The sequence below is a fragment of the Belonocnema kinseyi genome, chromosome 4, assembly GCF_010883055.1.
Source record: "Belonocnema kinseyi isolate 2016_QV_RU_SX_M_011 chromosome 4, B_treatae_v1, whole genome shotgun sequence".
Taxonomy (NCBI): Eukaryota; Metazoa; Arthropoda; class Insecta; order Hymenoptera; family Cynipidae; genus Belonocnema; species Belonocnema kinseyi.
In genome coordinates, this window is record NC_046660.1 from 8,241,620 (window position 1) to 8,249,910 (window position 8,291).

Here is an 8,291-nt window from a genome sequence, read left to right on the forward strand (position 1 = left end):
CTACAAAAAAAACTATTATTCAACAAAATACTCAACGAAATAATTGAATTTTTAATTAAAAAAGACAAATTTCCGGCCAAATTGTTGAATTTTTAACTAGAACAGAACATTTTTCAACCAAAAATGTAACAGTTGAAAGATGAATTTTCAACTAAAAAAGATCATTTTTTGACAAAAAAATCTAATTTTTAATTTAGAAAAACAACACAGAATTTCAGCAAAATAGATAAATTTTCTATTAGAATAATTAAATAGAAAAATTTTATTCTGTGACATCAAAAAAGCACATAAACAATTTTAATAAACATTCAGGGTTGCCAGATTTTTCAGGTATACTTTTTTACAACAATTTTATTAGTAACAATTTTTTACAGTAGTTAACTAAAGCAAAATACTCAGAAAAATATTTGCCGTGAATTGAAAAAACCGTTTCCTTAAACGAAAGAAATGTTTGTAACAGAAATTTTTTTATTGGAATAAAAAAAAACTTTTCCTTAACTCAAGACTCAATACATATATTTTTAATCAGAAGAAATAATTTTCTACAAGAAAAGAAAAAATTTTCACAGAGTACATAGATTTTGAATCAAATTATTTAATTTTTATATATATATATATACTTTTTTAATTTTCAACTAAAAATAGAATAGTTTTATTTTCCGTTAAAACTCTAATTTTTAATTTTAAAAAGGGGTTTTCAGTTCAAATACTTAAATTTTCTGCTGGACTAGTAAACAAACCAAATTAATTTTTCACAAAAGAGTTTCAATTTCAACCAAGTAATTTTTATTCCAACCTAAAAGCAGAATTTTTAACTAAAATCATAAATATTTTAAATCTTTAAGCGAAAAGAAAATTTTTTAAACAATGATATTAACTTAAAAAATAGATAATTTTCTACAAAAAAAACTATTATTCAACAAAATACTCAACGAAATAATTGAATTTTTAATTAAAAAAGACAAATTTCCGGCCAAATTGTTGAATTTTTAACTAGAAAAGAACATTTTTCAACAAAAAATGTAATAGCTGAAAGATGAATTGTCAACTAAAAAAGATCATTTTACGAACAAAAAAAAATCTAATTTTTAATTTAGAAAAAAAAACACAGAATTTCCGCAAAATAGATAAATTTTCTATTAGAATAATTAAATAGAAAAATTTTATTCTGTGACATCACAAAAGCACATAAACAATTTTAATAAACATTCAGGGTTGCCAGATTTTTCAGGTATACTTTTTTACAACAATTTTATTAGTAACAATTTTTTACAGTAGTTAACTAAAGCAAAATACTCAGAAAAATATTTTTCGTGAATTGAAAAAACCGTTTCCTTAAAATCATTTTGAATTAAAAAAATATTTGAAGTGCAACAAATAAATATTTTTTAAACCAAAGAAATGTTTGTATCAGAATTTTTTTTATTGGAACAAAAAAAGAAACTTTTCCTTAACTCAAGAGTCAATACATATATTTTTCTTCGATTCAGAAGAAACTTTTCTTTAAATCAAAGAATCTTTTTTCAGAGTGAACTTTCCTAAAAAAAATATTGTACGACAATCTACAACTTTTTATAAAAAACATAGTTTTTACAGATAATTGTAAAAAAGTAGACTTTGCAATAGTTCAACGCAGAAAAATTTGTTTGAAAAATAAAATTTTGTTATGCATAATTATGAAGTTTTATAATTTTGTACGTAAAATAAAAAGTTTCTCTAAAAAACGATGAAAAACTACAAAAACAGAAGGTAATCGTAATTTAAAAAATAATTTCTTTGGTATAAAATTACAAATTTCGACACAAAATAATGATAAATACCAATAATTTTCCGCGGAAAAATATTTAAAAGTTGAAAATTCATCTCTTTCGTTGAAAATTGAATTATTCTTTTAAAAATTCGTATAATTTCTTAAAAATTCGTCTATTTCTTTGGATGAATTCAACTATTTTTTATTTAAAATTAGAATATTTTGTAGTTAAAATACTGTTATACATTTCATCAAAAAATTATATTTTTTCGGTTAAAACGTACTCTGTTTTAATTTATATTGAGGATTCATCTCTTTCATTGAAAAATAATATTTTTTTCTTAAAAATTAATTTTTTTAACTGAAAATTCAACTTCTATTTGTGGTTAAAATTAGATAAAAATTAGTTTTTTCTTGTTGAAAAATAATGTTCCAACACAAGATGTTATTATTTCATTGAAAATTAAGTTTATTGTTGGAAATTGATCTTTTTTAGTATAAAATTCAGCAATATTACGTTAAAAATTTATTTTCTTGTATTTTTAGGATAATCTTGTTAGTTAAAAAGTAATGCCTTTAAATTTATGTTACGGATTCAACTATTTAATGAAAATTCATTTTTTTAAATTGGAAATTAATCTTTTCAACTGAAAATATAACTATTTTATTTTTGATTAAAAATTTTTATTCTTTCACTAAAAAATCAATTAAGTTAACAGTTGAATTACTTCGTAAAAATTCCTTTTTTTTTTTGAAAATTGAAATATTTTGTTGAAACTTCCTTTTTGTTTTTGAAAAACAATGATTTTAACTAAAAAATCAACTATTTTAATTTTGGTTGGCAATTCAACTATTTTGGTAGAAAATTAAATTATTTGGTTGAAAATGAACTTTTTTGTTGAAAATTCATATTTTCGGGTTGAAAAAACTTTCTAGGTTGAAAATTTTTTCGTAGAAATTTAATTTTTTTTTTATTAAATCACAGAATTTTCGTTTAAAAATTAAAATCTTTTTTAGATAAAAATTTAATCACTTGTTTCGAAGTTGAACTACTTTGAAAATAGTCGTGTTTTCTTGAATATTCATTTTTTTAAACTGAAAATGGAATTATATTAATTTTTGGTTAAAAATGTATCTTTTTTAGTTGAAGATATATTTATATTATTCACATGGTATATTTTGTTTTAACTGAAAAAGATGAATTTACAAATAAAATGATGAATATTGATTTAGAATACTTGAATTTCGAACGAAAAGATTAATTTTCCAAGAAAAAATACAATTTTTGAACAAAATACATAAATTTTTAATGAAATACTTAAATTTTAAATTAAAGAACAAAGTAAGTTTTTACTAAAAAGATAAACTTTTAACAAAAACTGAAATAGTTAAATTTTATATTAAAGAAATCGACTTTCAACAAAGAAAGACAAATTTTCAAATAAAAAAGATCGTTTTTCAACCAAAAATTGAAAACTTAAAATTTTCGTAAAAAAAAATTAATCTCCAAGCAAAGAAAGAGTTTTTAACTGAATTTTAAACCTAAGAGACAGATGAATTTTTAATCAGAAGAAATAATATTCTAGAAGAAAAAAAAAATTTCAGAGAGTACTTAGATTTTGAATCAAATTGTTTAATTTTTAAATAATTTTTTTTTTAATTTTCAACCAAAAATAGAATGGTTTTATTTTCCGTTAAAAATCTAATTTTTAATTTAGAAAAAAAACCACAGATTTTGAGCAAAATAGGTAAATTTTCTACTAGAATAATTAAATTTTTAATGAAAATAAAATGATTTTCATCAAAGTACTCACATTTTCAAAAAGAGATGAATTTTGAATTAAAATGATGACTCTTCGGAAACAAAAATTATTAAAATAAAAACTCGAATTTTCGGCGAGCCGACGTAAATTGCCGGCTTTTAAATTAAATTCCCAGCAAAGTCGCCACCAAACTATAAAAAAATAATAACTACAAACACTCATTTTGACATTCAATGCACGGAAATGAAAAATTTCGTCACCCAAAATAACGGAAAATATTGACATCGAATATTCGGTTTTTATAAGTTTTTTTAAAAATTGTTTTGACTAATAAGGATCAAAATTTCCCACGAAATTGAAACCCTAGACCGCTGATCTTGCATTTGAGGTTATCTGCATAAAGCGTTAGAAAAATAGCAGTCAGCAAAAACTAAAAAGCGAATAACTTCTGTAAACGCATCCAAATTTCGAGCAAATGACTTACCTCAGTAAATATTCTTCCTGAAAGATGTCAACAAATCTTAAAAACTGCGATGAATTTTTTCAATTGCGCACAAATTAGGCAACCGGAATTTCGAGGACTTCCATCAACACAACTGCCATAACTTTGCAATTCGCGAGTCCCAATTTGTCTTTCAAATTTCAACAAGAGCTTAGAAACTATTTTGAAAAAAAAACGTGAAACGTAAACAATCGCTCTCGAGACGAAATTACTGTTTCAAGCGATAACCGGTCCCGGTTCCGGTGAAACTTTATTTCGAAATGTACACCCAAATTGTACTTTTTGACACTAGAAAAAGAGAATTTCAACTAGCAGACTCAAAATCTGAGACTTTCCGAATTTATTTTCGATTCGCGAAACTCAAAAACTCGAGATTAATTCAATTTGTTAAAAATACAATGTCTTGGCTGGTCGCTCGCTTTGTCGAAATTCTAAAAATGTCCAAAAATCTGAAAAATGCCTCTCGAGCTTTCGGGGAGTGCCGACAGATGGATTCGGATTGTTCCGACAAGTGGCGCCCACCACGGTGAAATATGAAAGCATATGTAAATCGGTCGAGTTTTATCGAGTTTGAGATTCTGTTTATAGCAGAAAGGAATTTCCGGAGGAGAGAAAAAGGTTTCGAGTGTTATTTTTTTTTGCTGAAGAATTAAAATGATTCGCAGAATATTTTTCTACGATTTATCTACCAGGAGAAATTGAGAATTTGAGGATTTTATGTGAAAAACTACCACTGAAATATTGTAAGTACACTTAGATATGGCCTCTAGCCGGATCACATTTTTTTTTAGGTCACGAACAGAACATTTTAATCGTTATTTTTCAATTTTCTTGAAAAATTCTTTAGTTGTTATATTTTATTCAATATAGATTTGAAAATATACGTTGTTTCTCGATACAAAGTATTTTTGTTTCAATTTATTTTCGATTTGATTACTTCGAAACGTTAAATATAATGTTGAATTACCGGTTTTCGCTTTTTTAGATTTACTTTTTTTTATCTTCCAAAATTCATGTTTTATTGATAGAAGGATTCGATGGACAAGAAATTGTCGGAAAAAATATTTCTTAACCTCGAAAAATGCTTTGGAATCATTTTAAATCATTTTTAGTCAAAAAATCAATTCTCTGGTTTAAAAATTGAAATATTTTGATAAAAATTCGTTTTTTCGAATTATTTCTTTTGGTCTAAAAATCAACCTATTCTAATTTTGGCTGATAATTCCATTTTTTGGTTGAAAATGGAATAATGTGCTAAATGCGGAATCGCTTTGTTGAAAATTAATTTTTTGTTTACTTAAGATGTATTTTGTTAAATAAAAATTAATTTCTTTAGTTGAAAATGGGAAAATTTTGTTTAAAATTCGTTTTTGTTCCTTGACATTAATTTTTTTTGTTTACTTGAATAGTTAACTATTTAAATTTTCGTCGAAAATTTAACTATTTGGTAAAAAATCCAATTATTTGATTCAAAAATAATTTTTTTAGATGAAAATTGAACTCTTCGGTTTAAAATTGATGAATTTTGGTTTAATTCAATTTTTTTGATAAAAATTGGTCACTTTTAATCAAAATTCAGCTCTTCAATTGAAAATGGAATTTCTTTTGAAAATTCGTTTTTATTTCAATTAACTTTCCTATCTGAAAATTAAAGAAAAACAATTTCGGTTATAATTAATTTTTTTGATTGAAAAATTTATTAATCAGCGAAATTCGGAATTGCCTCGTTAAACATTCTTTTTTTTTTAAGATTAATTCTTTCAGATTAAAATTCATCTCTTCAGTTGAAAATGTAACTATTTTATTTAAAATTTGTGTTTCTTTGTTGATAAAAATTGTTTTTTTTTCCTGAATATTGATTTATTTCAATTTTCTTCAAAAATTTAACTATTTGGTACAAAAATGTAATTATTTGGTTTAAAAATAACTTTATTTATTTGAAGGTTCATTATTTCAAAAAATTGAATTTTTTTAAATAAATTTTTTGTCTGGAAATTAAACTATTCCAATTTTCGTTGATAATTCCATTTTGTTGTTGAAAATTACTTTCATTTGGATAAAAATAGATCATTTTCAATAAAAATCCAACTATTCGGTTGAAATTGGAAATATTTGGATGAAAATTCGTTTCTTTGAATTATTTTTTTTTTTCTGAAAATCAAACTATTCCTATTTTAGTTGATAATTCAATTTTTAGTGAAAATTCATTTAATCAGCGGAATGCGGAGTTGTCTGGTTAAAAATGCATTATTTATTTAGCTTTAATTTTGTTAGATTAAAATTAATTTTTTTACCTGCAAACTTAACTATTCAAATTTTAGTTGAAAATTCAACTATTTTTATGAAAAAATGCAATTATTTAGATTAATATTTACGATTTTAAATTAAAATTAAGCTCTTCGGTTGACAATAGAAATATTTTGATGAAAATGTTTTTTTAATTAATTTTTTTATCTAAAAATCAAAATATTTTAATTTTGGTCATTTTCCAGTTTTTTAAAAATATTTAATTAATAGGTGAATGCAAAAATTTAAAGATTTTTAAATTAGATTCAGTATTGTTACACCGCATTGATTTTTATTTAAAAGAATTGATATATTATTTATTTTATTTTATTACTTGGTTGAAGATTCATCTTTTTGGTTGAAAATTTAACAATTTTGTTATAAATTCGTTGTTTTTTTTCCTTGAAAATTACTTTTTTTAACTGGAAACTTAACCATTCTATTTTTAGTTGAAAATTGATATTTTTTATTTGAAAATTCAACTGTTTTTATAAAAAAATGCAATTATTTGATCGAAAATACATTTTATTTTGATTATTATTTATTATCATCCAATTTTTTAAAAAATATTTAATTAATTGGTGAATGCGAAAATTTAAAGCTTTTAAAATTGAATTTGGAATGGTAAACCACATTGATTTTTATTTAAAAGAATTGATATATTATTTATTTTATTTTATTACTTGTTTGAAGATTCATCTTTTTGTTTGAAAATTTAACAATTTTGTTATAAATTCGTTGTTTTTTTCCTTTAAAAATTACTTTTTTTAACTGGAAACTTAACCATTCTATTTTTAGTTGATAATTGATCTTTTTTATTTGAAAATTCAACTATTTTTATGAAAAAAATTCAATTATTTGGTCGAAAATACATTTTATTTTGATTATTATTTATTATTTGAAATTAAAATTAAGCTATTTGATTAAAAATGGAAATATTTTGATAAAAAATCTTTTTCTTTATCTAAAAATGAAACTTTCAATTTTGGTTATCATCCAGTTTTTTAAAAATATTTCATTAATTGGTGAATTCGAAAATTTAAAGCTTTTTAAATTGAATTTAGTATAGCAAAATCACATTGAATTTTATTTAAAATAATTTGAAATTTGACCATTCTATTTTTAGTTAAAAATTGATTTTTTTTATTTGAGAATTCACCTATTTTTATTAAAAAAATGAATTATTAGGTCGAAAATACATTTTTTTGGATTATTATTTATTATTTAAAATGAATATTAAACTATTTGTTTAAAAATGGAAATATTTTGATAAAAAATCTTTTTTTTTTATCTAAAAATGACACTATTTCAATTTTGGTTGTCATCCAATTTTTAAAGAAATATTTAATTAATTGGTCAATGCGAAAATTTAAAGCTTTTTAAATTGAATTTAGTATAGCAAAATCACATTGAATTTTATTTAAAATAATTTGAAATTTGACCATTCTATTTTTAGTTAAAAATTAATCTTTTTCATTTGAAAATTCAACTATTTTGATGAAAAATTCAATTATTTGGTCGAAAATACATTTTATTTGGATTATTATTTATTATTTGCAATGAAAATTAAGCTATTTGATTAAAAATGGAAATATTTTGATAAAAAATCTTTTTTTTTTTATCTAAAAATGAAACTGTTTCAATTTTGTGTCTTTAAAGGAATTGATATATTATTTATTTTATTTAATTACTTGGTTGAAGATTCATCTCTTGGGTTGGAGATTTAACAATTTTGTTAAAAATTCGTTGTTTTTCCTTAAAAATTACTGGAAATTTGACCATTCTATTTTTAGTTGAAAATTGATATTTTTTATTTGAAAATTCAACTGTTTTTATAAAAAAAAAAATCAATTATTTGATCGAAAATACATTTTATTTTGATTATTATTTATTATTTAAAATGAATATTAAGCTATTTGTTTAAAAATGGAAATATTTTGATAAAAAATCTTTTCTTTTATCTAAAAATGACACTATTTCAATTTTGGTT

General features: G+C 21.9%; 2 protein-coding genes across 2 annotated transcripts in view; one reads left to right on the forward strand and one right to left on the reverse strand.

The window, feature by feature from the left end:
- The window catches only part of LOC117171359, a 47,352-nt gene extending 42,930 nt beyond the window's left edge, over positions 1 to 4,422 (reverse strand). The window contains exon 1 of the mRNA XM_033358607.1: positions 3,998 to 4,422. The gene's annotated coding sequence lies outside the window, so the exon portion shown is untranslated. The remainder of the gene's footprint in view (positions 1 to 3,997) is intronic.
- Positions 4,423 to 4,589: 167 nt separating this feature from the next.
- LOC117171401 (sodium-independent sulfate anion transporter) overlaps positions 4,590 to 8,291 on the forward strand; it is a 65,320-nt gene continuing 61,618 nt past the window's right edge. The window contains exon 1 of the mRNA XM_033358679.1: positions 4,590 to 4,758. The gene's annotated coding sequence lies outside the window, so the exon portion shown is untranslated. The remainder of the gene's footprint in view (positions 4,759 to 8,291) is intronic.